Genomic DNA, 21,234 nt, shown 5'->3' on the forward strand with positions numbered 1-21,234 from the left:
TGAGACACTCATGGATTGTTGAACAGTTAACAAAAGGATCCATCACTGAGAAAGAATAGTCAGCAAGCATAGGATATGAACATGGTTTACCTCCCCTCCATATGAAAACTCATTTGGTCAACAGGATAAGGTGTGGTAACTCCTGTTCTCTCGGAACATCCCTGTAGTCTGAAAGGGTGAGTGCGCCTTTTTATGGCCAAAGGTGACCATAGAGCCATGTTAATGTGGCCAGAAGCCACCAGGAAGCAACTTTGTGGGAGACTGTGGCCTGAGCTTGACTCTCCAGGCTGATCTAATTCTGGGTCAGCTTTGTTGCCTTTCAGGGAAAAAAAAATAGCTGCCTCATGGAGTGGGTGGGGAGAAACCTGAGTAAATAGTGATATCACAAGCGGTATGAACTCTGGGTAAACAATCCCTAGACTTCTGCATTGAATTAATCAAGTCTTTGATACGTTTGGAAGGACTAAAAGCCATTCAAAAATATGGAGTGATGCTGCATGGAACTTGTGTTGAAATTGGGTGAAGAAATTTGGTCATGCCCTGTAGGTCTTATTTTAAAATAAACAAGTCATGGGTCTTCTCAGCAATAAAATGATCTAAAACAATTCCAAAAGACTTCGTGATGGAAAATGCTATTCACATGCAGAGAAAGAACTATGGAGTCTGAAGGTAGATCAAAGCATTCTATTTTCACTTTTTTTTTTCTCGTGGTCTTTCCCTTTTGTTCTGATTCTTCTTTCACAATATGACTTATGTAGAAATGTGTTTAATGTGATTGTAAATGTGTAACCTATATCAGATTGCTTGCCATCTTGGGAAGGGGGGAGGAGAGGGAAGGAAAGAGAAAAAAGTGTGGAACTCAAAATCTTATAAAAGTGAATTGCATGTAATTAGAAAAAAATACTATTAAGTGGGAAAATAAACAAGTCACTTTAGAATCTGAGCATTCACATGTTGATAGGGCTAGAGGAGAAGAGGGGAGAAGAGGCCTTTTCTGGTCATGGTGTGTGTGTGGGGGGGTAGTGATAAAATGGAGTAAAGACCAGTTAAGAGAAGAGGAAACTGAGTCCAAGAGTTGACTTGCCCAGTTGGGGTCACAATGAATTAATAGCAAGGCTAGGGCTAGAGAACCCAGGTTTCTTGATTGTCATGCCTGGCCCTTTCTAGAATTCCAGACTTTTAAAAAGAGGTGATAGATACTGAGCTGGCCCAAGAAGATGGGTAGAATTCAGATAGGCTCCTTAAGGCTTAAAATAGCTATGGGAAAGGTAATTCAATAGATTGTCTTCCCTGCACTACCACCTGTCTTCTTAATGGAAAGAAAAAAAATAGAAGAGGAAATAGCCTGGTTATGGTGTCCCTGGATTTTAGTGGATATTTTAGAGGCTATTGTTAACAACCCCCCCCCCATTAATAGATGAATTGCTGAAGGAAGGGAGGGGCCATGGTGGCAGCAACATACATACAAGGAATCTCAGTTGGAGTTAATGATGACACTTGATTCATCCTTCCTCCCTCCATCCCTTTCAACCTTCCCTTCCCTTCCCTTCCCTTCCCTTCCCTTCCCTTCCTTCCCTTCCCTTCCCCTTCCCTTCCCTTCCCTTCCCCTTCCCTTCCCTTCTCTCTTCCCTTCCTTCCCTTCCCTTCCCTTCCTTCCCTTCCTTCCTTCCCTTCCCTTCCCTTCCCTTCCCTTCCCTTCCTTCCCTTCCCTTCCCTTTCCTTCCCTTCCCCTTCCCTTCCCTTCCCTTCCCCCTTCCCTTCCCTTCCCTTCCCTTCCTTCCCTTCCCCCTTCCCTTCCCTTCCCTTCCTCCCTTCCTTCCTTCCTTCCCCTTCCTTCTTCCTTCCTTCCCTTCCCTTCCCTTCCTTCTTCCCTTCCCTTCCCTTCCCTTCCTTCCCTTCCCTTCCTTCCTTCCTCCTTCCCTTCCCTTCCCTTCCCTTCCCTTCCTCCTTCCCCCCCTTCCTCCCCCCCTTCTCCCTTCCTCCCTTCCTTCCTCTCTAGTGAGGGATTTGCCAGTGCACAATAAACAACAACACATGAAAGATTCCTGCCCTGACCTCCACTCTTGAAGGTTGGCTTTTTCCATCAAAATCATGTTGAAACTGTATCAGATTAAGAGGAATAAACAATTACTATATGAATATGTAGAACCTCACCGACATATTGAAGGAAAAAGTGCTGGCTTGTTAATGATGTAGTACACAGCACTGGAACAGAGGTAGGTATCCCTTAGAGATATGATTAGTGGTTTCCAGGTAGTCTTTGCCAAGTTCTGACATCACTTGGGGTTATATCGAGGGTTGCTGGTTTCCAACATTCATGTAGTTCACTCTGGGAAACAAAAATTTGTTGGCTTGTTTGTGACTTAAGGATGTGTTAATACAGTGTAAAACGATTTTGCAAGTAACCATTTATCTTAGGAAGAATGAAAATTTAAACCAGAGAAAGGGTAAAGAATGCTGACAAAATTTATTTTGTAGCTTTAGTGCTTCTTGGAAAATTAGTAACTTAAATACAAAAACAAAAACTTGAGTCACTACACTTCGTTGTATTTATTAGCAAAACCAGGCTTTAAACAGAGCAGAATTTTTCAGTTGAAAGTATTTTCCTTTTCTCCTAGGCTTTAAAGCCAAAACAAAGCAGATCCTGGTTTCCTTTGCATTAACTATACTTAAGGGAAGTTAGACATCCTTAGAAAGTAAATAGTATAATGCCACTATTAGAAGTCAAGTACAAAGCATTTTATAGTAGAAAGATTTTTGGATTTTGGTAGCAGAAGAACTGGGTTTGAGTCCTAGCCTTGACATATTCTTTGTGACTAAGGGAAAATGACTTCTGGGATAATTCTTGAATTATCTACTTTATAAGGTTGTGGTGAAAAAAGTACTTTGTAAACCATGAAGTTCTTTTTAAAGTAGAAGCCCTTCTTGATCCCTCTGTTTGTTAATGTTCTACCCCAAATTATTCTGAATTCTTAAAAATGCACTTATTACTTGTGTTCATCTTGTTTACTGGTCAGTAAGACAGAAATTCCTTGAAGGGTGGAGAAGATTCTTCTAGCCATCTCCCAAGATGCCTTATACATAGTAGGTACTTAATAAATATGAATCAATTTAGATTGAATTGAGGAAATGATGGCACTGAAACCTAGGTAGCTTTTTCTAGATGTTTGGCAATAAAAGGAAGGAAGATATAGGATGTTTGCTTGAGAAGATGGCAGGGCCAACTGATGGCTCTTTTTCTTTTTTTCTTTTAAGATGAAAGAAATTTAGGAATGTCTAGAGCCAGCAGCTAGCAGGAGATTAAAGATCAGTGAGGGAGAGAGGAAATGATTGATGAAAAGAGCATAGTATAAGACAGAGTTGGCCTTGATGATGATGAGGGCCATTTTTTCTCACTGACTCAAGCATATATGAAGGTCAGGTGAAGGCACAGAGGGGTTTAGGGCATATAATAACTTGTTGTTCAGTCATTTCAGTGGAGTCTGAGTCTTTGTGACCCCATTTGGCATTTTCTTGGCAAAGATACTAGAATGGTTTGCTATTTCCTTCTCCAAATCATTTTGCAGATGAAGAAACCGAGGCAAGCAGGGTTAAGTGACTTGCCCAGGATCACACAGCTGGTAAGTGTCTGAAGCCAGATTTGAACTCATGAAGATGAGTCTTCCTGACTCCAGGCCTGGTACTCTATCCTCTGTGCCACCTAGCTGCTTCATGTAACAATAGCTAGTGTTTATGCAGCTCTTTAAGGTTGTAAAGCATTTTTATGTAAGACCTGTGCTGATTGATATATTTGTATATATACATATATACACACATGTACATACATATAGTGTGTATGTGTATTCATGTATGTGTACACCCATATGTATGCATACCATAGGTATACACACATATATGTATGTGTGTGTCTGATTCTTAGTACTTACCTCATATTCCATGATTCCATTTTTATGGAATTATTATCCATTATTTTTATGGAATTATTATCCATTATTATCCCCATTTTACAGGTGGGAAAACTAAGGCTAGGTGGCTTGGAATCAACAAGACCTGCGTTCAAATCTTGCCTCAGAGACTTAACTAGATTTCTAGTGGACTGTGATTGTGGGACTTTGTCCAGTGACGTCCTGAAACTCTGTGAAGAGGGAAAGTAGGAATGGAAGGAAAGAAGAAGTAGGAGTGACCCAGGGTCAAGGATTGCTAGGGTAAAGAACTAAAGGGTAGGTTTAGGAGAACGGTGCAGGATGGGATGTGGGAAAAAAATATGAAACCTGGGTGAAAAAAAAAACCCAAGATGAGATTCAAAAGAATTGAAGCAAAGAGAGAGATGAACAGTATGGGTTCCAGAGTGGCTCAGTAAAAAGAGCCCTGGCTCTGCGATCCAAGGACCTGTGTAAAAATTTTGCCTTTGATGCTTATTCACTACGTAATATTGGGCAAGTCACTTACCCTTCTGGGGTCTCAGTCTCCTCATCTGTGAAATGAGGGCTTGAACTAGATTAGGGGTGCTTAACCTGAGGTTCATGACCTTTTAAAATATTTCTATAGCTAGGTTTCAATATAATTGATTTCCTTTGTAAGACTATATAATTTTTTATGCATTTTGAAACACCATGGGCTTCCCCAGACTGTTGCCCAAGGAATCTGGGATACAAAAAAGGCTATGAAGCCCTGACCTAGATAATCTTGATGAAGGTCCTTACCTCCTCTGAGTGGAGGAGCTGTTGTGGCTGGTGGCATGACTGTTAATTCATGAGGTAATTTACCTTGAATCATATTTCCACTTGAGATGTTTAAGGAGAAATGATTCTTTTCCCTCTGCACTAATGTAACAAAGCCAAACTTCTAATAATTCTAAGATTGCTAGGGACTCTAAATAAATTCTGCTTTAAAATCTCCTGTGCACTCTCTAGGACTCTTATCAGTGTTAGCTACAGGATGTGTATATACCACTTGGCAAGGACTAGAATGCCCTAAGAAATAATTGTTTCTAAACTGTATTAAAGATGTTTATGATTTAAGACATCTGATTCCGTGGAAACTGGAAGGGAACCACCACCCAGAACACAGATTTTCATGTCATCCTTGTTAATTTCACCAACTTCTGTCTGAGATACAAATGTAATTTTACACATAGTATTTATACATATTCAAGTTCCAAAGAAAGCATTATCTTACATTGATTCTCAAAATTTCATTAAAATTTTTTAAACACAAAATATCTTACCAGTTTTTCTGTCCTCTTTTAAAAGGAAGGGCCTAATGAATACACTCTGTAGTTATTCATGTGAAAATAATTGCAAACAAAAAAAAACCCTTCTAAAGAGTACATTAATCTCAAAAGACTTTGTTAGTTTTTTTAGAGTACCAAACACATGAAACAAAAAGTAGCATATTTCTGTGAATTTTCCCTTTTCCTTACTAAAATTGCCCAAGTAACAATTGAAGACTTAAATGCATCTAGCCTGTGTGGGTATTCTAAATAACTTAATTCTCCTGTATTGAGATGGATGGTTCAGTAGCTTTAAGAGCAGCTAGGGAAAAGTATAATATGGAGGCTAATAAAATGTGGCTGGTGGCTGACTAAAATTTCATACTCATGACTTACTTGAATATGTAAATAAATACATGAATCATTTCCCCCTTTAAAAAGTGTTGCTATTTTAAAGGAAGAAATATATATTTTTAAAATTTTGGAAATACTTTCTTTTGAAAGAAATTACCTTAGAAACTGAGAAATATAAGAAAAAAATAAAAAAAATAAAAATTGTGTGCCTTATAATGCTTAATTCCAGTGTGGGTGTGTGTGTGTGTGTGTGTGTGTGTGTGTGTGTGTGTGTGTGTGTGTGTGTGTGTGTGTGTGTGTGTGTATACGGACTATGGTTAGGTGCTTAACCTTTGAAGCTTCTGGGCATCTGTCCAAAGAAAAATAAGTTGATCTGTATTGGTAGACTTAGTTTTCTCATTAGGATTTCCCTATTCCATTAAATCACATGCCTGATATGTTTGGGGAGAGAAGGTCAATCATTCAGTCGGAGTAAAACAAAGCCAGACTCAACTTCAAAGGTTATAACAAGCATACTGTGCATCAATATATCACTAACCTCAAACTGACTTTTAATTCGTCCTTGCTCAACAGGGAAAAGAATTGGTAGTGGGGAAAGAGAGACATTTTGTAACATAGTCGAAGGGAAGTAAAATCTCTGTCTGAACTTGAGACATTTATTCCTTCCTGTTTTGTGCCTTGTTTTGGCTTTATGTAACAGGCTCTAGCAGTTTAGAATATTACAGTCTTCCTCCTCCTCCTCCTCCTCCTCCTCCTCCTCCTCCTGTATCTAATGAAATAGTGTGCCTAGTGCTGAGTGCCACGTTTTAGGAAGGATGTGTTACTTAGACAATGACAATTCTGACAAAATATGTGAAAAAACAGCCTTTCCATTCCTTGCTAACAAATGTCAAGACATCATTGCATATAAAAATATGATTTTACAGACAGTACTTCTGCATATTTAAGTTCCAAAGAAAGCATTGTCTTACATTAATTCTCAAAATTGCGTTAAAAATTTTTAAAGAGAAAATGTCTTTCCGTTTCCTCCTTCTTTCAAAAGGAAAGGGGTAATGGATATATTCTGAAGTTATTTATGTGAAAATAATTGCAAATTAAAAAAAAAACCACCCAACACTCTAGGACTGACCATTACTTTCTGCTGTTTTTTAAAGATTTTTAAATTATTTATTATTATTATTATTATTTTTATTATTTATTCCAAACTTTTATGTGGCAGGTCAGTACTTCAGCACTTTAAGGATTCAATTTCCTTTCTCCAACTTGGAAGACTGTTGAGAGAGACTTTCTGTGGTTAAAAAAAAATCAGTCACCTGTTCCTAACCTGGTGCTGAGTCTGTCTGTCTGTCTCTCCCCTCCCCCCTTCTCTCCCTCCCTTTCCCCTTAGGAAGCAAAACCTTGCTTCCTGATAAAGTGTATATATACATTGTATATATTGAGAGATACATTGTATCTTTCAGAGTGCGCTGCCTCAGTAACTATACAACTTTAAGTGAAAATCATTTCCAGTGAAGTGAAATTCACTTCCAGTGAAATATGTAAACATATGTAAAGACTTTTGCATATGTAAAGAGCTTTATATAACATAAGGAGATATACAAATGCTAGCTGCACCTCTCTGTGCTTCACTTTTTTAATCTTGTCAAGAGACGTTTGACTTTTTAAAGTCCCTTCTATGTCTAAATCTATATACTCTGACTCACCTTCGTAACACGTACATTGCCTCTTGGAGCCTTTGCTGGAAGATTTGACGTTATTTGCATTCTGAGAACCCAGGATCAGCTAAGCACTATAGTGACCCTTGGAGCCAAACTTTGATGGAGGAGGAGCAGAAACACAATATACTTTAGAAATTTGAATAGCAAACTTTGATAGAAAGTCCTTGTTTCCTGAAATCTGGGTTGTCCAATGACAAAACAAAAATGATGTGTGTTTGAACTGTTAAAGGCTTTGTGAGGGTCATTAATGTGCAGATCATTTTTCACTGATTGGATTGTGTAATGTAAAATGTTTGGGTTACAAAGCACTGGTTCATCTTGATGGTTCCCCACCCCCCTTTCTCCTTCAAACGCTTCCACTGAATCCAACAAGTGCCTCTATGTGTCTTCTACCCACTTAGAAACCAGTTCACTTTGAGGAAAAGCTGCTGTCAGCTTATAAGCATTTTTCTATTTGTATTGATCATATTGCTCTTCTTAAAAATTCTCTTTTATTTAAAAGCATCTGCTTCCTTCTGGCTTTTAGTTTATTCCTCTTTCCCTGCCCACACGTCTTTGAATAAAAGGATGGGTCGAGCATTCTTTCTGCTCAGGGGAAAGGTATCTTTTTGAATAATGAAAAAATAACTTTTGGGGATAGGATGAAATATTTTCTTTACAAACAAGGGTGTCAGTGAATTCACGGTTTTTCCAAAGAAGCATCTTTGTGTCAATATTGATATTTGCTAGTTAATGCAGATTATATAACTAGTTATATTTGCTATGAAAAGGCAAATGCATTATACTCAGCTTCAAATTAGTTGATGGAGCTATAATCTATCAATTCCTGACTTCAAAACAATAATAGTTCACATTTATATTGTGCTTTATAGTTAATAAATCACTTTCATTACAGTAATCATTACAGTAGGTAGTGCAAATCTTATCCTGTTTACAGCTGAAGAAATTGATGCTAAAGAGAGGTTTAGTGATTGGCCTACAGTTACACACCTGGCAGGTGCAGTGAACCCGCACAGTCTTCTTGGATCAAATACAGTCTTCTGTTTGGTTTTTAGAGCCCTTTATAACCCTGCTTCTTCCTGCCATCCCAGGCTTTGTATACCTTATTCTCCTCTGGGTACTCTAATATCCAAGGACATAGCTTCCTTGCTGTTCCTCCCACAGCATACTCCATATCCCAGTTCTGTGTATAAATCCCCATGCCTGGAATTCTGTCCCTGGTCATCTCCATCTCCTGGCTTCCTTCAAGTTCCAGCTAATTTCCTACTTTTTATGAGAAGCCTTTCCTGATTCCTCTTTTGCTAGTGCTTTCTTTCTCTGATTATCTACAATTTATCCTGTATATATCTTTTATGTATATAATATCACATATATGCATATATGTATATATACACATATGTACATATATGCATACACATATATCTATATATTTACATACATACATACATACACATATATGTCTGTCTATCTATCAATCGATCTAGCTCTCTATCTAGTTGTTTGCATGTTGACTTTGAGTTCCTTTTGGTCAGGGTCTGTTTTTGCCTTTCTTTGTATCTCCAGCACTTAGCTCAGTGCCTAGAACACAGTAGGTACTCGATCAATGCTTGTTGACTTGATTTTACTCAGATCTTCTGACTCTGAGTCCAGTTGTCTTTACATTACTCACCACTTCCAAGTAAAGGTGTTCAGTAAATTGTATTTTACACTATATTAATCGTGACATTCTTCATGTAAAGGGAAACAACAAAACAAATGCTATTTTTAGTTGATAGGACTGTTATAAAGTAAAAATATGAAGAGAATCATCCTTTAGTGTCAATCTGTCTTCATTTCTCTTTTAAGCATGAGTATGTGTATACTTCTTGTCTTCCTACTGTCCTTGAAGACTTGAACTAAGGATTTAAAAGCTCTTTTATATTCCTAGTGGTTGGCTTAGAGAAGGTGCTTAAGAAATGAATGTTTGTTGACCAAGTAAGGACTAGATAAAAACCTTCTCTTGAATGTCTTTTGATTATTACAATATTCTAAAATTTCCCTTAAACAAAAGGGACCTCATAAATTAGTATTTCAAATTTTATAAAATTAACAGTTAACCCCCCCAAATGTTTATTGAATTTAATTTTATTGAAGAATATGTGAAAATGTTGATAAATGGATAGATCTCTTTCATCATTTCATATGCGCCCCCCCCCCCCACTAGCAAGGGTTTGCAGGATGGGGAGAGAGAAATTAATTCAGTTAACTGCTTGTTTTTATTGAAAATCAAATAAATTGAAAGCTTAGTCTTTTATCTTTTCCAACTCTGGAAATGAATCTATACTGTTCACATTCAACAGTTCACATTAAAGATTTTTTTCCCCTATGTATTTATTGTACCTTGGAGAACAGCTATTCCTGAATGCCCAGACAAAGTCACGAAGTGTCATATGGTCCAATTTAACATGTCTCCAGATACTCCTTACTGCCTGCCTTTTTATAGCAGAGAAACTCGCTGTGCTTGAGATATACATACAGCTAATATTCCTTTGAATCAATATTTCAAAATTACCTTTTTTTTTTTGTAGTACAGTCTGACCTTCTAGACTGGTATACACTGAAGAAAAAAAATAAATGCGTATTTTGATGATTTTAATGTAAAAAAAATTAGAATGACATGATTCTTTTTTTCTTATCCTTTTAAAATTGAATGTTCTGTATGTTAAATAAGCATCTTGTGGTGACTGAAATTAATTTGAGTTTATGTAGCCCTGACTATGTATTCCATAGAACACATTGAATTAGAGATGAACAATTTGAGTGAATCCTTTCTAATAAACCCCTTCTTTGATATTCAGTTTTGGATTTGGTGGAATGAGGATAAATAGTCAAAAGAAGAGCATTTATTTCATTTTTAATGCACCCTTTGTGAGCTAACTTCTGATTAAATGAATGAACGGTAATGACTGATAGACTTCAAAGATCAATGAATTCAGTCCTTTGGGTATGCCCTGTACTCATGCGCATCTCGAGTAAACTGTCTTTTATGAATGATGGAAAAAATTCATTACCTGGTGGATGATGCTTTGGTGAGAAATCTCTCCAGCTTTAGCTAGGCTGGTCCCTGGATGATGGACACAGTCACCAGGCCCATACCTGAAACTCTTCCAGATTGCTTCCCCATAGTATAACCTCCATGATTTCAGGTTTCCTTCCACACCACATAATGAAACATAGGCATAGAACATGAGTAAAGAATAATAATAATAGCTTATATTTACTTCGTGATTTAAGCTTTACAATTGCAAATTTACAAATCCATTATTTCATGACCTGCTTTAGGATAAAACAATGGCTGAGCAGTGATCAAAATCTTAGCAAAGAACAACCTCTGCTCTCGTCAAGAGAGTTGTTTTCTAAAAGGTGGTAGATACCCTGGCAAAGGCTTAATTTAAGGAGCACAGAACTGCTACCTACCAAGAGAGTATAAATTTAATTTCATTTAGGGGCTAAGATTTCAGCTGATTTATTCATTTCTAGATCAGCTGCTAGTTTTAAAAATGCATGCTGTTACTTTTCAGGCATTGCTAATACATTAGAGTACTGCTTAGTTGCTGATTTGAGAAAATCCTCAATGTATGATGAGATCACTTTTGATTTACATCACTTGGGTCAACCAGCTTGTAAAATGAAAGTGAAATGTGCAGATTACTACCTCCTTGGGGGGAGAAGGAGAAACACTTTCATTTTTAACTCCTGTCTTCTGTAGTCTACTCTAGGCACATCATTCCAAGAGAAATACCATTTGCCACTTTTAGTTCCATTTAACTAGTTTTATGTTGCCCACTTAGGCTCCGTTTTAAGGACTTCAAGACAACTTGTCCTGTACACTCTTGGTTCTGAAAATTTTAAGGGTCCACCTTTTAAGGGGCATAGATCTTTAAAACAACAACGAACAACAACAAAAATAAAACCTGGTTTTTCTGCTCCTTGTTCAGGATAGATTTTTAGAGAGTGATGGTTACTTGATGGGTATTTAGAACTCTTTGTGCAAAATTCAGTATAGGGGTTTGCCTAGAGAGCCCTGACAGGTCAAGAGACTTGCCTAGGGCCACACAGCCAGTACGTGTCCCAGGCTTAAAATCCAGCTATTTATCTATACAATGGCATATCCATGTTCTTTATCCATATTATGGCACATGTAGCATAGCCAACTAGGCATTTTGCTTTCCTAAATGTTTAATTCTTCTCCCTTCCTCCTTCCCCATTTTGCTTTTTCGAGGTTTTTTTTTTTCTAGTGGTCATGGGGAAAGTACTATTAGGGCAAGACCCCTTGTATTATCATTCCCACCTCATCTTGTTTCATTGCCTTTGGCAAATAGTTGCTGCTATAGTCTGAGTTGATCTGGCCAAGAACACTGCCTCACAGTGGGGGAGGTGGGACACCTTGCCAGCAGCAGCAGAGAATTTACCCATGATACATGGTAGGAAAGTCAACCTCCAAAGAGCAGAGAGATTTACCAAAGAGCGTAGGATTATTTCCACTTTAAACTATTGTTCCCATTCAGAGCCCTTTATATCCTTGATTTCTAGAAGAATTTGGGCATCAAGCTTCTCTATTAAGACAATGTTTCTCTATGTGAGTTTTAGCTGGTCATTTTTATATTCCCCAGAAGTTTGTAATGCCACATAGTTTGGCCCCCTTCCTGAAAGACCTTCTTCCTTCTAAGTAATTGGGCTGGAAAATGGAGAAGGTGTGCTTTGATCTGCCTGAACTGTCTGGTTAAAGAAAACTGCCAGCCAGGTTTCCCAAGGAATGAGAGGAATCAGGACCCTTTGGCTAGCCAGCCAGGTGCACCTGAAGTTGCCTTGACGAGGTCAGTAAAAAAATGTATAAACTTGAAATGGTCAGCATTTGGCCTCAACTGCTATCTGACACCTGCACTGTTTTTAGGGAAACCTCAGCTTAATCTTTGTATTCTGACTTGTAGTCCGGACTTGAAACCTATTGTTCCCTTGGAAAAGGTGATATTTTGGACAAGGGTCACCTTGCAGGCTTTGAAATTATTTGGCCTGCATCCACAGTTTTGCTTTAAAAAAGGGGCAGGTCTTATGCTACAGAAAAATAATCCAGATTATGTGTTGTGACAAAAAAAGAACATGTTGAAAAGATGTTGTTTTAATTTTTAAAAGTATTTGTAGTTTTCCTGTCTTTTTTGAGCAAAATCTTGTAGAACCTGGCTCATCATGTAGGCCAAGATTCTTTGATATTTTTTCCTTTCTCTTTTCCTGTCTCATTATTTGATTTTCCGGTTCACAGTGAACTGGGTGTGTGGTTATAATGAGCCTTCGAAAACTCCAGGTGTTAGTCAAGTTCAGGAAGTAAAATAGGGTTTAGTGTATTGTACACAGTGGGAAGCTAATAATCAGTATATTTTAATTGAATTGAGTACAGTTTTGCAAAAGGACATAGGACATCAGGGCTGGAAGGGACTGGAGAGATTAAGGTCTAAGCCACTTATATACAGAACAGGAAAATAAGCCTAGACACCAAGGTCCCATAGCTAGGTAGTGGCAGATCTGGAATTCTGGCCATTCTAGTGTTTCCTTCTTTTTATTCCTGTTTCCATACCCTACCTAGGTAGATAGCATCCACTAGTCAAAGTAGATACTCATAGAAAGCAGACCTACTTGGCTGATATTCCGTGATTCATCTGCCCTTTGGTCCCCAAGTGTCTCTCTTTTCTAGGAGGCCTTGAGAATTCCTTATCTCACTGTGTTCAGGGGCATCCTAACTTGTAGAGACATGAGCCTGTGAAATTGTATAAATTGAGTTTTTTAGGTTTAAATTGTATTTTAAATTCATCTGGGGAGCTTTCTGTTTAAGAGGCAGTGTGGCACTGTGGGTAGGGTACCAGACTTTGAGTGAGAGACCAGGGAAGGTTCAATTCCTGCCAAGTCAGTCATCCATTCTGTATCTCCGTCTCCTCACCTTTAAAATGAGGACATTAGTTGATCATTTTTAATGTCCCTTTGTGTCTCTAGTTCAGTGGTCCTATGATCTGTTTAAAGCAGTCATATTGTGAATTCTTTTGCAAAATAAAGAATCCTTCTGTAAAGTCCAAAATGCAATTAGCACTTACCTATTTTAGATGATCAGTTCTTAGGGGTTTCCTTAAGTCAGAGGTTCTAAACCATTTTTGCATCATGGACTCCTTTGGCCATTGACCTCATCTCAGAAGAATGTTTTTAAATGCATAAAATGAAATACACAAGATTATAAAAGAAAACAACTATATTAAACTACAGTTGTCATATATGTATGTGTGTATGTATATATACATATATACACATGCACAGTTACATATTTTAAAGTTCATGGGCCTGAAGTCAAGAACCCCTGCCTTAAGTTCTTATAGAGACTCTCCCTAAAGGTCTCCTCTGATGCTTAATGGTGGCATCGCAGTAACCCTGGGTTTTCAAAGGTTGTACCAGTTGGAAAACAAACTACAATGGGGCCTACCACAGTAGAAAGTCCTTTACTGTAGTGCCAGTGACAAACAGCATGCCTGAGAGTCAGCTTAGCTAAATTCTAAGGAGTTAGTCAACAGGTTTGTTTGGGGTAATACATTTTTTCACTGTAGCAACTCCTAAAGACCATCTACTTAGCCATAAAGAGGTTGTGATCTGTGGGTGTGTTAGTTCAGGAAGTGTCCCCTGTTGGGCCCATCATGGAACCTTGAGACAGAACTGTAGTTGGAGGCTGATTCAGAAATGCTCTGGGGTTGTGGGCAGATTGACAATGGAGAATTTGTTTAAAAAGTTCTTTTAGTTATGCAGTGCTGCAGAATTTCAGGATCTTACTACCACTGACCCATACAAAAAGACTCGGAAGACGTTGACAAAAACAAGAACGTTGCTTTCACAAACCCAAGGACACTGTCATCACTGAATAGCTCTGAAGACTTGTAGCAGCTTACTTTATAAGTAGGTGAATACAGGAAACTTTCCACGGGCGCACACATAACACAGGCAAATGCAAATGTAGACATATGGGGAAAATCACCCGTCATTCATTTAATCAACAAATATTTACTAAGCATTTATTATGTGCCTGGCACCCTGCTATGGACAGGAGAGACAAAGAAAGGCAAAAACAAGGTCTCTTTCCTCAAAGAGCTCCCAGTCTAATGGGGAAGACAACATGAAAACAACTGCATACATGCAAGATACAGGGTAAATTTGAAATATCAGAGGGAAGGCAGGAGCAATGTGTGAGAGACTGCAAAAGTAGAACTTGAGCTGACTCTGGAAGGAACCCAGGGAAGCTGGGAACCAGAAGTGAGGAGGTAGGGCATCCTAACCTTAGAGGGACAGCTAGTGAAAAAGGCCTGGAGGGAGATGTGGTGCTGTGTTTGAGAACCAGCCAGAAGGTCATTAGTGCTGGATCATAGAGTGCATGGAGGGAAGCAAGTGTAAGAAGAGTGGGAAGACTGTTATGTTCTGGATGTAATAGGGAGTTCCTGGAAGTTTATTGAATGGGGGGAGGAGTTCTCTTTAGGAAGATTCTTTGGCAGCTGATGGGAGGATGGTCTATAATGGGGAGAGACTTGAGGCAGAGAGACCAGAAGGCTACAGTAGTAGCCCAGGTGTACTTGAGGGCCTGCCCCAAGTGGTGAGAATGGAGTGTATAAGAGAGGTGTGTTAAAACTTGGCAACGGAACTGAAATATGTGACACTGAGCTGACCCAAAAGAAGGCTTTCATGTCCTCCCTCCTGCCAAAATGTTCAGTGCTCTGTAGTCATAATAGAGAGGCTAGTTTCGGGATCATCAACTCAGAGACCTGGACTCTCTCTGTTTCCTAGATGAGAGAGAAGCTGATCTCCTTAGGGTTCCTAGCAGCTCCCATAGTTAATGAGCTACTTCCTGATCTCACAGCTTGCCTTACCTCTCTGAATGTGAAACTTCAGGAGCTTGAGGATTAGGGTCCACAGGGAGAAGGAAGAATAATAGAGTTATATTACCTGATACTTACATTTTAATGCCAATTACTAGATCTAAATGTTTATTTTTTAGTTTTTGTTTCTTGTAGAAAATACAAGATAATCTTGTTTCATATGGTACAAATATTTTTTGTCCAGAGTGATTTCAAAGTACCTTGGACACATAGTTCACTGGGACATTTACAGCTTCATAAATCAAGAGATATATCCACAATGTCTTCCCAGTTCCCAGATTCACCACTGGAGCCTTACACCTAACTTGCATGGAGGTAGGCAGAAGAAAACTGGCAAAAGCATTAAGGAAATTGACAGGAGAGAATGGGGGTCATCCATTGGAAAATATGCTTTGCATGTTTGGTGACCTTTTAGAATCAAGTTACATAGTGTTTAGTTACTTAAAAAAAAGTCATTAACTAGTATACTAGAGACCTACTATGTAGCAGTCACTGTGCTAAATGATGAGGATAAAAGGAAAGGCAAAACAATCTTTGCCCTTGAGATCACAATCTAATGCAGGGAGATAACAGGCAAAAAACCACATACAAAGTACACGCAGGATAAATTGAAGACAATCTCATAGGGAAGACACTAACATTAAGGAGGACTGGGGATGTAAAACATTGTCAATTTGTGTGACTTTCAAGTCCCAAACTGCCTTTTTTAGGCCATATTTAGTGCCCAAATTTACTTTTAGAAGAAATTCAGAGGTGTATTTCACAATGAGGAAGGTCTTGTGGGAAGAAATTTTCTTCTCTTTTACGTGGAATTAAGTGGAAGAAACATCGGAGGGAGGGGGACTGGGGGGGGAGGAGAGTCACATGACTCTTTCCAAAACAAAGTAGATAGCCATTATCAACCTCACATCACATGGCTAAATAATTTTACATTTTTTCATTAAACTTTGCTTATAATGATTTAAAGATAGGAATGACTTTCTAGATCATCCCTAATCTCCTCGTTTTAGAGATTGAGGAACCTAAGGCTTAAAGAACTTTAGTCACTTGCCCAATGTCACAGCTAATTAAAATAATAATTATATAATTATATATTAGTCTAATCACAGCCGGGATTCCACCGTGATCTTCCAGATATATATTTGTTGATTCTTCAACTATACCACCTCTTTGAAAGACAAGTAATGTGCTCTTAGTCAAAGAAATATTTTCTCCTTAAGTTAAAGAACATTATTTCTTTCACTGTTTTTCTGAAGAAATTGGTATAAAATTATTGCCCCTTCTTCCCTACCGCATAGATCACTGTAAATTTAGAGGACTTTTTATTTTCCAAATCTCCTTTTTGCCCTTGCCTTATTTGGGTGCATTTTTTAAACAACAGGATGTTTTAAAATGTGTTGAGCAGTCAATGATTCTCAGAATACTGGCTAATGTTTTACATGCAGTCTTGTTATATTCACTTTTAGAATTACAGCTTATGTAATATTCTCCTCTATTCCCTCTTGGTGCTTCTTCTCACTGCCCCCTTCCTCCTCAAAGTCACCCAGGTTTGACCTATACTGAACATGTTTGTTTTAAAATTTTTTTTGCATTTGTTGGAATTGCACCTACTTCAAGAAGAGTTTTCTAGGACACAGAAATCCTTTCTGTAGTCTCTGTTAATTTCCGCAGTGGCACATGAACCTCTGGTTTGGGCTGCTCTTCTGTTGTGACTTGAGGGGTCTAGGAACTGTCTTATTCTCCCAGAATCTCTTCATTCTGATGACACAGTGGAATTTCATTTTTAATATGCTATCTTCTTGTACTTATACCCCTAAGATCTTTTTGTAAACTGCAGATACTTCAGGGAAAGGATTGGACTTTGATAAATTCACACCCCAAAGTGTTCATGACTTTTCTTTGTGGGGCTTGGGATGTATTGAAACATTGGAGGGGGAGGAGAAAAAGGATGAAAAGAGATGAAGGGACTCCAAAGATAAACTTCTTCATCTTTCCTGCCTGTTTTCATTAGTAATTTATTCGATATGAAATCCTACTTTTGTTTAGGAGGACTTCTGTTTTCTCCTGTTCTTAATCCCCCTCTTACTCATTACCATCTTAGACTGTTGTGTATAAAAAGAAGAAAAATATCATGGGACAAAGACAGTGTCTAAAACTTGAATTTGCTAGATAGGAGTGTAGTGGGGACATTGAATTGTGTTTCATTTGCTCTACATATTGAGAAAATTGCATTTGAGTGGTAGCATTTGCTTTTTCATGTCATTTTCTGTCTTACTAGCAAGTTAGAAATTTTTAAGTTAGAGAAGGAACACTCCAAATAGGCTCTGAGATATGAAGTCCATTTGGAATCTGGTTTTATAAATGAAAGCCTTTGTTTAAAAGGTCAAAACTTAGATCCAAGTTTCTTTTCCTCATATATTAAAAGACCATTTATTTCATTGCTAATTAGCCATTTAAATGCTGCATGAGGAAATAACGGAACTTTTATCAACAGAACCGACCCATAAGTCTTGCAAATAGGTTTACATTTTCCCTTCCCTGTAATGGTTTCCAGAATTTTTTTTTTTTAAAGATCATCTGGGTCTTCATTGTTGTTGTTAGGTCCTTTTTCAGTTATGTCAAACTCTTTGTGGACCCCATTTGGGGGTTTCTTGGCAAAAATACTGGAGTGGTTTGCCATTTTCTTCTCTAGCTCATTTTACAGATGAGGAAACCAAGGCAAACTGTGTTAAATGACTTTCCCAGAGTCACATGGCTAGTAAGTGTCTGAGGCCAGGTTTGAACTCAGGAAGATAAGTCTTCTTGACTCCAAGCTCAGTATTCTATCCACTGGTCACTCAAATGATCATTAATACTAGTGGTTAATTTTATATTGTGACTAGAACACACTTCTCTGGGGAGTGAGACATGTGGATGCTACCTTGATGATTCCTTCATTGTCTCCCTGGGTGCTACCTATGCTAGGGATTAAGAATAAAAAAAGAGGTCAATATAAGAAATTTATCTAGGCAGCAGGGGAGGCCAGTGTACACCGTATGTGATTCAAGTCCCATCATGTCCAAACAAGGCAGTGAAGGAGATCAGCAAATTCTAGAGTCCAGGAGATCTTATAGCAAGAAGTCTATGGAATCATAAATCAGTAGACCAAGCCAAAGGTCTCTGCAAAAAAGGGCCAGCAGCTTAAGGCATACAGTTTGGACAATGAGAGACTAAAGTAGGCTAAGGATGAGGTAAACAGTCATGGATTACCAGCAGCAAGAATGGAATTTGATACTGTGCCAGCTGTTTCTGAGGCAGGTGTTCCTTCTATATTTTCTGCCAAGGCTAGAGCTGATTTCAGAGCTGTCCTGAGTTTGCAGGTAGAAGTAAGTAGGTATAGCTGGCAGGAGAAAATAGTGAAGCAATAAAGGAGCAGTCATTCCTTTTCTAGAAGTCTAACAACTGTGACCAAAAGTTGGGTCTTTACAGGATAATAAGAATATATTTCTCAGCTGGAAACTGGTTATGAAACATGTCAGAAACATGTTTGCAATGACATAGATTTGGTCTTAAACTGGTAGTAATCTTGCAAAACAAATCCCTGATGCATGGCATTGAACCATCTTCCATCCTTTAATCAGATCAACAAATTCGATTTTAATTAAGAGATTTTTTTTAAGCCCTGAAACAATGTCTCCACAAACTTTTTTGTTAGTTTTTTCTTAGGTAGTTGGGGTTAAGTGACTTGCCCAGAATCACACAGCTAGTGAGTGTTATGTGTCTGAGGCTGGATTTGAACTCAGGTCCTCCTGAATCCAGGGCCAGTGCTCTATCCACTGCACACCTAACTGCCCCATCCACAAACTTTTTATAAAAATTGAATAGCTATACTTCAAAGGCTGTTCTTTCATTTGATTCTTTCATTTTTCTCTTGTCTAAAGTTTTCCTTTACCATCATATCGTGCATTTAACATATAATGCATTTCAAAACACTTCTGCTGTCTGCAGATGCTACTGGTACTATTTCCTATTTTCTTTTGAAGACTGCTATCTATTTTTTTTTTGAGAGGTCTGATGGTAAAGTGGCTACTCTGGTGGACCTGGGTTTCAGGGAGATTTGCCTCTGACGCTTATTAACTCTGTCACCATAGATAAGTCTCTATCTTTCTGAGTATTGGTTTCTTCATCTATAAAGTGATAATAATATTACGTACCACACAAGATTCTTGTGAGTATCAAATGAAATAATGGCAAGCATTTTCAAACTTTGAAACACTATATATATGTGTATATATAAATAAATTTATAATTATACAATTATAATAATAAGATTATATTATAATTATAATCTATACATTTATATTTTATATAAATATGAATCCCACTAATAATCAGCCTGTTATTTTTCACATTTATCAAATTTTTTTTTCTCTGATAAGAGTTTTGCTGTAGTTTGTCCAATGAAAACTTTTGCTGTAGAGATTATGGTTGCTTTGTTGAACATAAATGTTAGTGATATATAAAAATGTATGTACAGCTATAGATAACATGGTGTATATAAAAATTCACAATCCTTTTGCAGTGGAAAGAACCCTGGAGATCTGTGTTTGATGCTTGGATATTAGTTACATCTGGAACAGGGGAGGGGAACCTACAGCCTTGAGGCCACATGTGGCCTTCTAGGTCCCTGGGTGTGGCCTTTTGACTGAGTCCAAGTTTTACAGAACCGATCCTTTTCTGAAGGGGATTTGTTCTGTGAAGTTTGGATTCAGTCAAAGAGCCGCACTTGAGGACCTAGAAGGCCACAGGTTCCCTACCCTTGATCTAGAATCTTCTAGACTCAACCATGGGCAAGTTGCTTTGACTCTCTAAGCCTCAGTTTCCTCATCTATAAAGTTAAGAGGTTGGGCTTGGTGATGTGTAATGATTTAAAGCCTGTGATTCTATGATATGAATTCCTCTGAAGACATTTGTCCATATTAATATTTTCTTAGTCTTATTGTTTGTCTTGCTCACTCTGTGTGTGTGTGTGTGTGTGTGTGTGTGTGTGTTACTTTATCTGTGTGCACTGATAAACTCTTACATTGTCAAACCTGGAAGGCTCCTTAGCGATCAGTTAGTCCAATTGTCTTTCTTATTTTATATGTGAGGAAACATAAAGAGTCAAAGAAACTTATTTTTTCTTTGTAGACTATAAAGAACCTAAAGAATGTGGCCAAATTTGGCAAGTTAGTCAGTAGGTTGTGACTAGATGGTCTGGGAAACTAGAAGAGTCATATGGGCATGTGACAATGTCATTCCTGCTTCCTACTTTCCCATTCATAGTCTGCCATTCGTTAACGAATGTCATTGCTTTCCTACTGTCCTTTCTATATACATTTTCTCCTTCGTACAAATCCCAGTACTGACTTTGTCATGCTGTTTACTTCAGTTTTGGCAAGGGGCAAAATGCCTGTTTGATACCACTTATACAAACCTTGTGAAATAAAAAAAATCATTAAACTCAATTTCTATGATTTCTTTATAGATTTATTCTTTATATGCTTCTTTAGGCTTATTCATTCATTCATTCATTTATTTTGGTGGGGGCAATTGGGGTTAAGTGACTTGTCCAAGGTCACGCTGCTAGTGTTATGTGTCTGAGGCCAGATTTGAACTTAGGTCCTCTTGACTCCAGGGCCAGTGCTCTATTCACTGCACCGCCTAGCTGCCCCTAGGTTTATTCTTTATAGGATTATTTGATATTCTTTTTAGCTTGCCTAATCATGTAGGGTGCTGATGGGACTGGATGGGAAAGTAGAAATTTGGGTAGAGGTTCAAATAGAGAAGATGCTAAATAGGAAAATTTTAATCAGAATATATCCAAACATTTGACAGGGAATCTAAAAACAAGGTGACCCAAATCATGAATTTTTTTTGTGAGTACAGTTTACTCTGTGGCAAGTATAAAATGAATTTTCCATTATCTCCATTCTAACATCCCTTTGTGAATTTCATCTTTGTTTCACCATTAATAAGATGGTAAAAAAGTAGC

The 21,234-nt window shown here is 38.0% G+C and overlaps 1 protein-coding gene across 4 annotated transcripts in view; it reads left to right on the forward strand.

Annotated features, from left to right (window-relative positions):
* DIP2C (disco interacting protein 2 homolog C) overlaps window positions 1-21,234 on the forward strand; it is a 592,419-nt gene that overhangs the window by 158,803 nt on the left and 412,382 nt on the right. The window lies entirely within an intron of this gene.

The sequence above is a fragment of the Phascolarctos cinereus genome, unplaced genomic scaffold (genome assembly GCF_003287225.1).
Source record: "Phascolarctos cinereus isolate Bilbo 61053 unplaced genomic scaffold, phaCin_HiC Scaffold_1;HRSCAF=81, whole genome shotgun sequence".
Classification (NCBI taxonomy): Eukaryota; Metazoa; Chordata; class Mammalia; order Diprotodontia; family Phascolarctidae; genus Phascolarctos; species Phascolarctos cinereus.